Raw genomic sequence first — 14738 nt, 5'->3', positions numbered from 1 at the left:
TTCTTCCGACAGAATCTTTCGCAAAAACTCTGCAGAAACAAAGCTCCTAAACGGTTCGTAAGTTCTATTATCAGAACATTTCGAAAAGACCGCCAAAAGTAGAAGGGTAACAACTAGCTTACAGCTAGCGCCGCTTAGCGGTTAGCTTAGCAAGGCGCTACCTTCTATTGTGCTATCTTTCTCGTCTCGGGGCTAACAAGCCCGCTACGGTTAGCATAGCCTCAGTCTCAACGAAGGTTCAAGGTGCTACCTTTTCTAGCGAGCTAGCTCGCTCTCGTAGTGTTACTCACTAGCTTAGCGCTAGCATAGCACCTTCAACGTTAAACTAGCCGGTGTTTTACTGGGCCTGTAAGCCAGTTTTCGCTAGTCTAGTTTTTCACCTAGAGACTATACGATAAGCTACCTGGTGCTTTACGAGGCCGGTAAGCCCGTTTTTCGCTAGTCTAGCTTTCACCTAAGCTACACGGCCTAGAAGCCCGTAACAAATTAGCTTTCTTCACGTTCGTGGCCACAAAGCCCTTTCACAAGTTAGCTAATTCCTGGTCCCCCTCTCGACGGAAAGCTACAAGCATGTCTTCCCCGGTGAGGGAGACCGCCGCCGCAGCTAGACGACGCCGAAGAGGCATCATTCTCGAGCCACAGAAGAGGTGCACTGTGGCGGGATGCGGCAACAAGATGTCCGGCACCGACAGACACGAAGTATGTCTGTACTGCCTCGGCGTGGATCATGCACGCAATGCGCTTCTCAATTACAACGACCTATTTGGTTGCGAAAAATGCAGAAGTATGGACTACACCCACCTACGAGGTAGGCTGAGGCGCGTCGATGAGTTCTACAAGCAGTACACACTCGACGACCGCGAGCACGAGCACTATGGACCGAGGCAGAAGCTGGACTATACCCCAGCTCCGCCTCGCACAGCCAGAGGCTCCACTCAAGAGCGACAGGGGCGGCCTATACCGGCCCCCCGTAGCCGCGCTACAGCCACGGTCTCCTCCCAAGCAGCGGCAGACAGGGCCTCCGCAGCCCGCTACGAAGCTGACGGAGCCAGACCTAAGAGCGGCTCTCGCCCTCTGATACCTCGTCAAGTGAGTACACCAGAGGAGCGCTCCGCCAGGCCGATAGCGAAGCCTCGTCTCCGCACTGCGGTCTCTACTACCATGGCAACCCGCTGGGCTGCCGCTGAAGAAGGGGAAATCGACTACGACGAACTCCCCTCCTTCCAGGAGAGAGGCGACGAGCGCTATGAAGTCTTAGACGAGGGCAACTATCAAGAGAACGACTCGTCAGAGGCAGACGAGTACACTCGCCGCCCTTTCCAGGATAGTGAAGACGACGAGGTAGAGGAAGTTCCTCCCCCCGTCGACAGACAGGTAACACCCCCACCTCAGCCTCGCTTTGTTCTCCCCAAGGATAATTCAACCTTGATGGAGATCTACAAAAGGGCTGCTATCCGCTGTGACCACGCCTGGGAGGAGATCCCCAGCGAGACGGTGAAATGGGATGGACGCAGTGATGAGTACGTCCCCCCTCCTGTACCAAAGAAGCAGGCCATTCCTCAGGCCTCAGGCTTTGAGACCTTGCTCAGCAAAGCCTGGACCAGCCCTGTAGTCAGGGTAGAGGCCATCCACCGCCATGGCAAAAGGGCGGCCACCGAAATGAAGGGCATGGAGAAGCTCAACCTGCTCAAAATGCCCTCCATGGACAGAGCCATGGCCTCCTACCTGGCTAACCCCCAAGCCCCAACTGTGATCCCACAGGACAAAGACCCAGTCTTCTCCAGTGCGGCAGATAAAGAAGGGTCTAAGGTCAACAGGTGGCTGTATGACCACATGACCTACGTCGCCAGGGGGCTCAACGCAGGAAGCCTTCTGCATGGATCCATGAGGGCTCTCCTGCTAGAAATGGGCAACACACCCACCCCAGAAGAACTGGCTGAGATGTGCCGCCTCGTACACGAGCTGGCCCAGCTCCAGTATGATGTCACCAAGCACACTGGAGCAGCTCTGGTGGCCTCCATCCTCCAGGAGCGGATGAGGTGGGTGAACCTCGCCCCTCTCCCCGATTCAGTGAAGAGGGACATGGTGGGGAAGAACATATCACACGAGAGCCTCTTCCATGGGGTTCTCGAAGACATGTCGGTCTCCATCCAGCAGGCAGAGACCTCCACCAAAACGATGAAGGCTCTTCAGCCACTGGCTGCCAAGGCTCCACCGGGCCGCGGCAGGGGCAAGCGTGCCCCATGGAAGCCCAGGACGTCCAGCAAGGACCCACCCGGGCCCCCGAGGGACTACTCCGGGGACAGACAGCGTCCACCGCAGGGTCCACGCACCGACCATCGCCGCTCCCCCCCGCCCTACAAGCCCAGAGGAGGAGCGTCCAGGGGCCGAGGCGCTGGGAAGCGGAAGTGACCTACATGGCAGGTCCCAGAGGGGGGTCCTAGCCTCACCCCCCGTTCTCTCCCACAGAGTTCAAGGCCGGAGGCAGTGGTCACGGACCTCGCCTCCGAGCCGGCGTTAAAGCGCTTAAGGACGAGTGTACAGACTGCCACGGGCAGCAGTGTACACACGTACCAAAATGTTGTTATGTGCAATTCACAAAGTGTCATTGTTTTTGCTTCAATAAAGTTTCAAAAAAACAAAAAAACACAAAAAACAACACAACGAACTCTGAAGGGCACAAGCCCAGCCATGGGAGAGATAACCCATACTGTAACAGCACAAGCTGTTACAGGCCGGGACCACCACGCCAAAAAATTTCTTCACTACCCGAAGAATCCACTAGAGGGAGACATTCCACACAAGGTGAGTCTTCCCCTAGGCAAACCGTCTTCATGTACCCACAGGCCACAGAGAGACGTCACAATACAGGCGGGTCTCCCCCCACACACGGGGAATCCCCTGTCACGTCATCTGTCAAAATGGCGGGAGTGCAAAGCATCATCATGGATCATGCGCACTATAGCGACCGGATACAGGCTCCAGTTCGTGTCGAAACCGCCCACTTTCGAGAGGATCTTATTCTCTCAAGCGAGGGGACAGGAAGCAGGCATCTTACAGGAGGAGATCAAATTCCTCCTGCAAAAAGGTGCCATCACGGAGGTTTCTCACAACCAGGCAATGAACGGGTTTTACTCCCGCTACTTCCTGGTGAAAAAGAAAGGCGGAGGGCTCAGACCCATTTTGGATCTCAGAGCTCTCAACCGCTATTTAAAAACCTTCCGCTTCAAAATGTTGACGCCACCAGTCCTACTGCGATCAATCCGCAGAGGGGACTGGTTCACGTCAATAGACTTACAGGACGCATACTTTCACGTTCCAATATACCCACCGCACAGAAAATTTCTGCGCTTCGGGTTCAAGGGGAAAGTATACGAATACACAGTACTTCCCTTCGGAATGTCCCTGAGTCCGAGAGTCTTTGTGAAATGTACAGCAGCGGCGATAGCCCCACTGCGACAACAGGGTCTTCGTCTAGCAACCTATATAGACGATTGGCTCCTATCCGCAGACTCTCAACAAGAGGCGCTGTCACACACACACATAGTGCTCAGCCACCTCCGCTCTCTCGGATTTCAAATCAATTACGAGAAGAGCATGTTAACGCCGACACAGTCAATAGACTTCATCGGTATAACGCTAGACTCAGTCTCTTACAGAGCTCGCCTGAGCCGAGAGAGAATAGACGCAATGATACAATCGGCAACGTCTTTCAAGAAAGGACGCTCGATTCCTTTCCACATATGTCTCAGGATGGCGGGGCTAATGGCTTCCTCAATCCATTTAATCCGCCTGGCCAGGCTACACATGAGACCATTCCAGCTATGGATGAACTCTCTGCGTGTACCTATGTACCGTCGCCACCAACGGGTAGAAGTGACGTCACACTGCATACTAGCCCTACAATGGTGGATAAACAGACGGATCCTTTCAGAAGGAGTCCCCATGGGGAGACCTCTGATCAGGAAAGTGGTCACCACAGACGCAAGCATGACAGGCTGGGGAGCCACGCTGGAGGGTGCCACAACCAGGGGGGTGTGGTCAGAGCACCTACGCTCCTCCCACATCAACTATTTGGAACTGATGGCGGTTTTCCTCGCTCTGAGGCAATTCGAACCGCTCATACAGGGTTGTCACGTGCTGGTGAGAACAGACAACACAACGACGATGTGTTACATAAACAAACAAGGCGGTCTCAGGTCCCCCCGTCTTCATCAGTTAGCTCGAGAGCTCATTCTATGGAGCGACTCTCGGCTTCTGTCCATCACAGCATGTCACGTCCCCGGTATTCTGAACACAGGAGCAGACCTGTTGTCCAGAGGACCTCTCCGCTACTCAGACTGGTCTCTACACCCACAGGTGGTCACACAGATCTGGAGCAAGTACGGGACACCCGAAGCGGACCTATTCGCCACAGAAGGGAACACGACGTGCCCCCTCTTCTTCTCGATAGAGGGGCCATCGACGCTGGGACTAGACGCCCTGTCACACCGATGGCCCAAAGGCCTACTCTACGCATTTCCCCCACTGACCCTCATTCCCCCCACTCTGGACAGAGTGAGGACTCAGGGTCTGACAATGCTACTAGTAGCCCCAGCCTGGGGGGTCTGGAGGTCGGAGATAACTCACCTCCTCTACGACCAACCGTGGCAACTCCCTCTACGAGTGGATCTCCTCACTCAAGCAGGTCGGGAGATTTTTCACCCTCGCCCCCAGGACCTAGACCTATGGGTTTGGCCCGTGAGAGGGTGATGTTGTCCGACGTAGGCCTCCCTCCGAATGTCATAGCCACAATTCAGAGGGCAAGGGCTCCATCAACAAGGGCCCGCTATGACACGGCATGGCACGTCTTTGAGCAGTGGTGCTCAACACGGCCTACCCAAGTGGTCCCCTACCAAGCGTCAGTAGTGGACATTTTGACCTTCCTACAAGAGTTCCTAGACAGGGGACTAGGTCTCTCCTCGGTCAAAAACAACTTGGCAGCAATCTCAGTCTGCCATGTGGGGTTTGAAAACGAGACGGTATGGAAACACCCCCTAGTTAGGCAGTTCGTTAAGGGCGTACGAAGGGAACACAGGATCAACAGATCCCTGGTCCCCTCCTGGGATCTAACCCTAGTCCTGGAGGCCTTAACCAAGGATCCCTTCGAACCACTGACGACAGTTAGTTTGAAGAACCTGACACTGAAGGTAGCCCTCCTAGTTGCCTTGACAACTGCTAAAAGGGTCAGCGACCTACACGCCCTCTCGACCTCGCCAGAGTGCATGAGGTTCGATGACAGGTCAACCAAGGTCACTATCAAGCCCAACCCAGCCTTCATCCCCAAGAACGCTCTCTCCGTGTGCGTTCCAGTGGACCTACAGGCTTTCCACCCCCCTCCTTTTGCTTCTAATGAAGACAGGAGGTTAAACTGTCTCTGTCCAGTGAGAGCTTTACGAGCATACGTGGACAGGACGGCCCCCTTCAGGATAGGGAATCAACTATTCGTATCCTGGGGTACCAGGACCAAAGGAAAGCCTGTCACAACGGTCAGCATCTCCAATTGGATAGTGCAGACCATCCGCCTGGCTTATACTAGTCAGGGAGTGGAGCCCCCACAGGCGCTGAGGGCTCACTCCACAAGAGGCATGGCAGCATCCTGGGCACTCTGTAAGGGTGTCCCAATCCAAGAGGTCTGTACCGCAGCGAGCTGGTCCTCTCCCTCAACATTTGCCACATACTATAACCTAGACGTGGCAGCGCCCTCTGTGGCGCACGCAGTGTTGGGGGCTGCCGCACCATAATGGACCTATTAGGCCATTAAACCATGTGTAATCACATAAGTCTAGATGCCCTGGATATACCAGGCCTACATGAAGCATCTACACTGAGAATGTATATCAGCCCGAGGCTACTACCATTCTCCACCGGGACCGGGCTATCAACCAGAGGTTGCCCAGCCCTCATTAGGTTACTTTATATAGCCCTGAACACACTTGACTATTTTCAAGACACGGGAGTTCATAAGGTCCCATAGAGTGAAGTATTTCGTGAACGAATACTTAACAAAACGAAGAGGTTTCTTTAGAAACCAAGGTTTTGTAAGTAGAGTGAGCGAAATACTTCACTCGAAACACCCTTCTGTCTTGGCCCGGCAGAAGGAAAAGTGTTCGAATGAGCGCGCTGTGACGTAGACGCAGCCTAGATGCTTCGAGAAGCAGGGCATCTACGTCATCGCTCTTAAACCCACAGGGCATATTTTAGGAGCATATGCCCTGGGGAGTTCATGAATGAAGTTTCTGCCCTTTTGCTCCGCAAAGGGAAACATCCCGTAGAGTGAAGTATTTCGCTCACTCTACTTACAAAACCTTGGTTTCTAAAGAAACCTCTTCGTTTTTCGCTGGGTACGGAGAATGGATTTGCAGAATTCTGTGTGTAGGGTCTCGGTTTGGTGTTTATCCCATTTTTCAAGGTCATGGTTTGCTAATGGTCCCCAGATCTCGCAACCATAGAGGGAAATTGGTTCTATCACAGAGTCCAGTATTTTAAGCCAGGTTTTAATTGGGATGTCTATTTTGATGTTTCTTTTGATGGCACACACACACACACACACACACACACACACACACACACACACACACACACACACACACACACACACACACACACACACACACACACACACACACACCAACCACAAATCAGTGTAACTTTCAAATGGTGAAATAGCAGGCAAACTATACGTTTAACAGATTCATGTTCGAAATATTTCCACTTGCTATGAATGTGATTTTCAATCTAATTTATTGTTTCCTCTGCTGTAAAGTATTGGACTTGTGCATTCCTTGCTGATTTGAGTAAATGCTGAGACATGATTGTTAATTTAATTGTAGCTTTTATTTTATTTGTATGGTGTACAAGTCTTCACTGTCTTGTGGGCTAAGTGGTCATTTTATGATATACTGTACAAAACAACACCAGTCCTGTGAAACCAGAAAACTGTCTTCTAGATAATAAAGCAACTTAATTATAATAATGTATATAGTTTGATGACTTGTTTAGCCTACTATTTAGTGCAGGGGTGGTTGGCAGTTTGTGTCTTGGAATACAAATAACTGGTAGACTCATTGTTTTTACTTGTGAGTTATTTATCTCGGTTAAATGTTCAGTTGTTGTTTAATCTGTGGTTTGTAGGAGTGCTGTGTGTTCATGTGTGTTCACACATTTAGCGAGTAACATAAAATAGAGATTCAATAGTAAACTTTGTAATTTTAAAGAATATAACATTTTGTAATAAATGAAGATCACAGTATAAGGATCATTTGTATCTTCATCAGAGCGGTTTCTACTCTACAGAATATGTCTCTGCTTCAGTAACAATTCTGCACTGTACTGATACAGTAGGCTACATTTTATATTTGAGCCAAATGCTTTTATTCTGAAGGGAGTTTTGTGACATAGCTGCCTGCGCACCGGAAAGAGGAAGTATAGTACATAACCAGAGAGAGAAGCTGGAGAGAAGGCGCGTGTTTTTGCTGCTGCTATAAGCAAATCGCGCATTTTTACTATAGTATCTTGAGACATTCAATTATTGTTTTAACACCCCCCGAAGAGGCATAAGGTTGGTACACATGGACTGTATTTGCTACATGCAATACAACACGTTTTTGAGTTCAAAGGACTATTGCTAAAATGCATTGTTGAATTGTTTACATGCTGTTTAGTTAGCCCAAACATTTAGATTCTCGTAGAGGTTTTTTTCGATTCTGACGATTCTACGAATCCACTCTGTTTCGGAATCCTCCATTGTAAATGCGCAACAGAACAACGGCCAGGGTTCTCTTGCGCATTTACAATGGAGAGAAAACCAAGATGGCCGCCAGATTCCGAGACAGTGGATTAAAATACCCTTTTATTGAAAAATAAGCCGTGTGCGCGTTTAATATGGTTACGAACACCCCACAAACAAGTGGGGCAAAGGAAAAAGCAGCTTAGATTTTCCATTTGTACACGGTAAGAGTGATTTTGAGGCTCAAACGTTGCTCTTCGCGACCATATTTGGGGGTAAATCTAATCTAAATGTTTGGGCTATACTGTTTAGTTGTGGTAGCCTATATGGAAGGACGGTAAATGAAAGAAATGTATTTCTGCAGCAAAGGCACACAGTGCTATAAGGATAATGCACTTGACTACATCAGAGTTTGCTACTCTTTCTGTAAAGTGTAAAGTTATAATTGTACTTGGCAAAGGAAGGTATTTGATATGATTGTATTTCATACATGTTGGATAAAAAGGGTCTTTATTTCATGTAATGATTATATTACACTTAAAAAGGGTTAAAAGAAGGTATTTAATTACTTCAAGTTAAAAACAGCTGCTAAAAAGGAAAAACGAGTTCATTATGATAACATGGTGATGTTAAAGTCATCAATTAAGTCTACAGTAATTCTAATTTCTCACTGATGGTCAAAACCATTTAAAAGGGAATTGTACTGTTTTGAATATGCTAGTTAGCCTACATTTGGAGCTTATGTGAGCTACAGCAATTTTATGGAAAAATATGTGTAATGCTAACAGAGTATTTTGTTTTGTGTTCTTTATTTTCTTGTCAGTTTTTATGGTGGTTTATGGACTTCTTTCGGCGGGGACCGAGCATGCCTGAGGGAGTGGTGGAGCATGCAGCAGTTTGTTAGGCTGTGATTGGCTGAGAGATGGTTATATTGTTCTCCTCTTCGGCCTATCAATCCAAGCAGTTAGTGGCTCCACCTCAGGCTCTCTAGTATAATAAGAGTTGCTCTGTGTCAGTTCTCCACAACTGCTCCAGGATATCAATCATTTCTGATCAGATCTGACTGTGGACTCCAGACTTCTGCTGAACAGGAGGAACCCAAAGACCATGGTATGTTACTTGCCCCTTTCACCTGTCATATTTGGATAATTAAAATTGCATTCTCAATCAAATTTGATTCAGATCGTGTGTTTGCCTTTATATGTGACTAAATTTGACTGAGGGACTGCCATTGGATTCGTTTTGTCATGTCATATGAAAGCAGGGAATCGTGATAAGCTTGAAAAAATATCGTGATAAAACTTTTGTCCATATCGCCCACCCCTAATGTATATTCACCATTGGCCTCTCGCCTGTTGCTCTCATGTAGCCTATTTATTGCCCAACGGAATGTGGACAGTTCTTCTCTCTCCCTGATGAGAGCACATGTCCAGATCACCTAATACATCCCCAATCTTGATCATAATCTCGTCCATTCATAATTGGACAGTACATACATTTCAGTCTGTCGTTCAACCTCTCAATGTGTTTTTCCTTTATCTTTGTTTCCAATCCAGTGTTGCATCATCAGTCTGTCTTACCAACAGTAAATGAACGTAGAAGCTTGGCTAAACCAAAACTGCACGATTGTGATCAGTGTGGACAACGCTTCTCTAGAATGTCCGACCTTAAAAGACACCAGATAATTCACACTGGAGAGAAACCCTATGGATGTGATCAGTGTGGACAACACTTCTCTCAAATGTCCAACCTTAAAACACACCAGAGAATTCACACTGGAGAGAAACCCTATGGATGTGATCAGTGTGGACAACACTTCTCTCAAATGTCCCACCTTAAAACACACCAGAGAATTCACACTGGAGAGAAACCCTATGGATGTGATCAGTGTGGACAACACTTCTCTAGAATGTCCCACCTTAAAACACACCAGAGAATTCACACTGGAGAGAAACCCTATGGATGTGATCAGTGTGGACGACACTTTTCTGAAATGTCCCACCTTAAAACACACCAGAGAATTCACACTGGGGAGAAACCCTATGGATGTGATCAGTGTGGACAACACTTCTCTAGAATGTCCCACCTTAAAACACACCAGAGAATTCACACTGGAGAGAAACCCTATGGATGTGATCATTGTGGACAACACTTTTCTGAAATGTCCAGCCTTAAAAGCCACCAAAGAATTCACACTGGGGAGAAACCCTATGGGTGTGATCAGTGTGGACAACACTTCTCTAGAATGTCCGAACTTAAAACACACCAGAGAATTCACACTGGAGAGAAACCCTATGGATGTGATCAGTGTGGACAACACTTCTCTCAAATAGCAGGCCTTAAAAGCCATCAGAAAATTCACACTGGAGAGAAACCCTATGGATGTGATCAGTGTGGACAACACTTTTCTCATATACACCACCTTAAAAGTCATCTGAAAATTCACACTGGAGAGAAACCCTATGGATGTGATCAGTGTGGACAACACTTCTCTCACATGTCCAACCTTAAAAAGCACCATAGAATTCACACCGGGGAGAAACCCTATGGATGTGATCAGTGTGGAAAACACTTCTCTGAAATGTCCAGCCTTAAAACACACCAGAAAATCCACACTGGAGAGAAACCCTATGGATGTGATCTGTGTGGACAACACTTCTCTAGAATGTCCCACCTTAAATCACACCAGAGAATTCACACAGGAGAGAAACCCTATGGATGTGATCAGTGTGGACAACACTTCTCTAGAATGTCCCACCTTAAATCACACCAGAGAATTCACACAGGAGAGAAACCCTATGGATGTGATCAGTGTGGACAACACTTCTCTCACATGTCCAGCCTTAAAACACACAAGCGAATTCACACTGGAGAGAAACAGTGAGAATAGACTTGAACATATTTTAGAATGGTATAATTAGTGAGTAGTAGGTCATAGTTTAGTCGGTCTTGCAAGAGCATAATTATGGTGTTAGTTCAAAGTAGTGACATTGTTTGCATCGGGTAAGGGTTCAGGTCTGAGCTTGTAGATCTGCCGTCTTCATGAAATCTTCATCTTCATAAATGTGCAGATACCATGCGTAGGTGTAAAGTGGTGGAGATTCAATAACATATTATACTGTAAAATCCAACAGGATTGTTCATGGAGAAGAACATGATGAACAAGGACAGGTTTCTCACTCTCAAGCATGTAGGCCTTATTGATCACAAACCATATCATTTTAACTTATAGTACTAAGTAAAACTATAGACCAAGCAATTGCAAATGATCCATCATCATCATCATCACCACACATTATAGGCTACTGTCCCATACACACAGCTATGTAAATCACTACTTTATTTTCAATGAGTACAAACAAACTGTACTGTGCGTATACACATACCATATACCTTTGTTTAGTGTCGACAGTATCCATAAACAATCTGATTAAATAGAGGCTGATAATTATCAACACATCTACATAAGTGTTGCATGATGATTTTTTGATGATTTTTTTGATGAATGTGTTGAATAATTGCATGTAAACTTAGCATAAATAATGGTTGTGCAGTCACAAATAAAGGCAAACAAGTCAGAGGTGTTTTCTGTTTTTATTTTGTTTGTTTGTTATTTACTTTTTGTACTGTGTGGTAATTCCAGTCAATCCCATGAAATACCCTTTAGAAGGCAACAATAGATAAACAACTATGCGCTGACAAAGTCTTACAAAACAGCTTGTTCCGATAGTTAAGGTCACGCCCTGTCCAGTATTTGCTGGACAGGGCAAACAATGCTAAACATGAACAGGTTGTGGAGCAGTATGCATATTGAGGACATTATTGTAATGAATGGTACTGCAATAGGACTATAACAGTGACCTGTCGTCAGGGTTGGGAGGGTTACTTTTAAAAAGGAATCCCCTACAGTTACAAGTTACTTGCTAAAAAATGTAGTCAGTAACGTAATCCCGATTACTCCATTTAAAAAGTAACTACAAGTTACTTTCAGTAACTTTTCGATTACTTTTAAGTAAAACTCAATTTAATTAGATAATACAAGTTTTACCATTGATAGACAAGAATGTTGAGCCTATGAAATTAAGATAAGGACAACTGAAATATGGTTAAGGTCATTTCATTAAGAATTTGACCTCTGAACAGTTACATTACTGTAGAGTCATTGTGTCAACTTATAACAGATCATAAGAAAAATGCATCTTGACCTACAGAACCATTTTGATTGTTTGATTGACAACAACCAACAACTTTGACAACCAACAACTTTGACAACCAACAACTTCATCCATGTGTGGTCAAAGTGGCAAATAAAAACTCTTTTTGACATTCCTGGCTGACACTCATTTATATAGACATGCATGGCATGAGTTTAAAACATTGACTAGACAGTAAAGACTAATTTATATAGTCTACAAATAACTCAGCCCTATACAATTATATTTATACCCCGTAGGCTACTCTTTAAATAAAAAGCCTCATTGTATTTTACCTAAAAGAGAAGACTGCGCTACACATTATTTATCCCTAATCCAATATATCATATGCTCTCCTATCTAGTATCTCTGCAGTGTTGCCTGGTCTGATTATTATAAGCCACATTGGGCTTATTTTTCTGAAGTTGCTTGTAAATAATGGTAGAACGGTTGTGAGCTTGTAGATCGTCTATTTTCAAATAGCCAACATATATAAATATGCACATTGTTTAATGGACGATATATATAGCTTTGAAGTGCTCGTGTGGCCTTTTATAGTCGCTTCTTTTGGGCTTGTTTTCATAGACCTGGTTGCTGCTCGCAAATTGGCAACACCGCCAGCAGCAGCCTCCACTGTGAGGATTTTACACAGAGTCAGAGAGGTGCGCGCTGCGCTCAACTCCAATCCATTCCGTTTGGTGTTATAATAATTTATAACTTGTTTGTAAAATGAATGAGGGGAAGGGGAGAATGTAATCCTCATGTAACCCCCGTTACAACACCCCCGTTACTGTAATCCAGATTACACATTTTAAAATGTACTTCCCAACCCTGGTGCTGACCATATAAGGAGTTCCTCCCTGTCCCCAGTTAACCCCTGGGGGTCAAAAAACCTTAGGTTTCGTTTTTGACTCTCTGTCCTGATTGGACGAAAGGCTGGGTCCCACAGCCAAAAACGAAACCTATAAGGTTTTTTGAGTGAAATCACTGAATATACCTTTAAGTAATTGTATTGTCTGATGTATTATGTATTGTTTTGTTGTATTGTCTGTTTGTTAAAAAAAAAAAAAAATGCAATAAATATATTGTTAAAAAAAATAATATTATCTCTTGATTTTCCTAAAGAAGGAACATGATGTTGACTGGTTGAAATGACTGTTGTGTGTGCGCACTTGAGGCCTTTTGTGGTTTTGCATTTCCTATGTGATGTGAACACAATGTGTACGTGACTTGTAGGCTATGTATGACTGATTATTGAGATAACTTGTTCAGAAAATAACCAAGATTTGAGAGATTTAACCAAAGGTTAAATTTATTTAATCTGATGTTCGTGGAAAATGATGCACTCTCGAGTCCATCTTGATGTTACATTATGTCGATGCCTCTGACCACCGCCGCCTGTGGATGTATAATGGCTTGTACTAATGGACTGGTTGGTATTTTACTTGTTTAGTAAGGAAAGCTCCCTCCAAACCTGAATCAAAAGCACAGCCAACGTCCATTAGGAAAACCTCTCTGCTGTTCTCCTCAATGATCAATCACAATGACATCCGGTATAATTGCTGTGTTTGAAAATACATGTGGGTCATTGCATTTAAACATTTCCGGTTTCACACAGGATTATTTTTGTAAAACAGAGGAGGACACATCTTTGGTAATGTCAACAATTCCGCCATGCCTGGCTATGTACAGCCCTTTGTAAACACATGCATGCACGCACGCAGGCATGCACGCACCCACCCCACTTCTCTTCCCACTTTTTGTGTTCTCCTCCGAATATGATCCATTCAACCATATAGAGCGAAAGTGGCCAATTAAGTGGCAAAGTGAGTTTAACGTCGTTTAATGTCGTTTAATGCAATCATATTTCCTGTTTGGATATAGGCTATGGGCTGTCAAGGCCAAAAAGTAGTTTTTTGCCACTCAGTAGGCATAATCCATAACGTCGTATGATGATGATGATGTCATGCACACACCAGGCATCTATTCTGCAGCAGTTGTGTGTTTTTGTGGGGTGAATACAGATACTTGCCGCCCCTAACCAAATCCCCAATTACAGACACCCGAACACATAGCCACACACACGAGAATTAGACACGCTGTCTGAGCAAAACCCCTCTGCTCCAAACAACAAACGTCAGTACTTAGTTTGTCAGTGAAAACGTGCCACACAATATATTTTCCAATCGAGGCATTTAGTTGAACTATAGAGAGGAAGGCAGAAGACATTAGACAGCTGTGATCAAAGCACTGGGTGCTTAAAAGATAGGTGAATGGTATTTTGGTGCACACACACACACACACACACACGCACGGCTGTTGCTAAGAGAACGGTAGGAGTGTTACCACTCCAATACTGCACTCTCACTTTTGTTCCCTGATGGAGTTTTATACAAACTTCAGACACTTTAATACAGCCATCTTGCTATAAAACAAGTTTGAACATTGCTCCTCCAATACCTCCTGTACAAGCAACGTATGCTGTACTCAGAAACCTTGTTTGTATGCATGCTGACATGGAGACAACACAGGAAATCCAAACAATAGCAGTGCAGCTGACTCGACAACAGTGCGGCCCGCAGCAGGCAGGCGAGCCCACCCACTCGATCACCCACCATCACGCCATCGTCACCAGATGGCACCCTGCAGATGGCATGGGCACTAGTCGTTGGAGGGCATAGGAAGAATAAAGAAAAAAAAACAAATTAGTTGGGCAGAGCAGTGGTTCCCAAACTTTTTAGCCCTGTGATCCAAGAGAGACAAATGTGATGTCTCCC

Source organism: Protomyctophum parallelum, assembly GCF_964188405.1.
Source record: "Protomyctophum parallelum genome assembly, chromosome: 22".
Classification (NCBI taxonomy): domain Eukaryota; kingdom Metazoa; phylum Chordata; class Actinopteri; order Myctophiformes; family Myctophidae; genus Protomyctophum; species Protomyctophum parallelum.
This window is presented reverse-complemented; position numbering follows the sequence as displayed.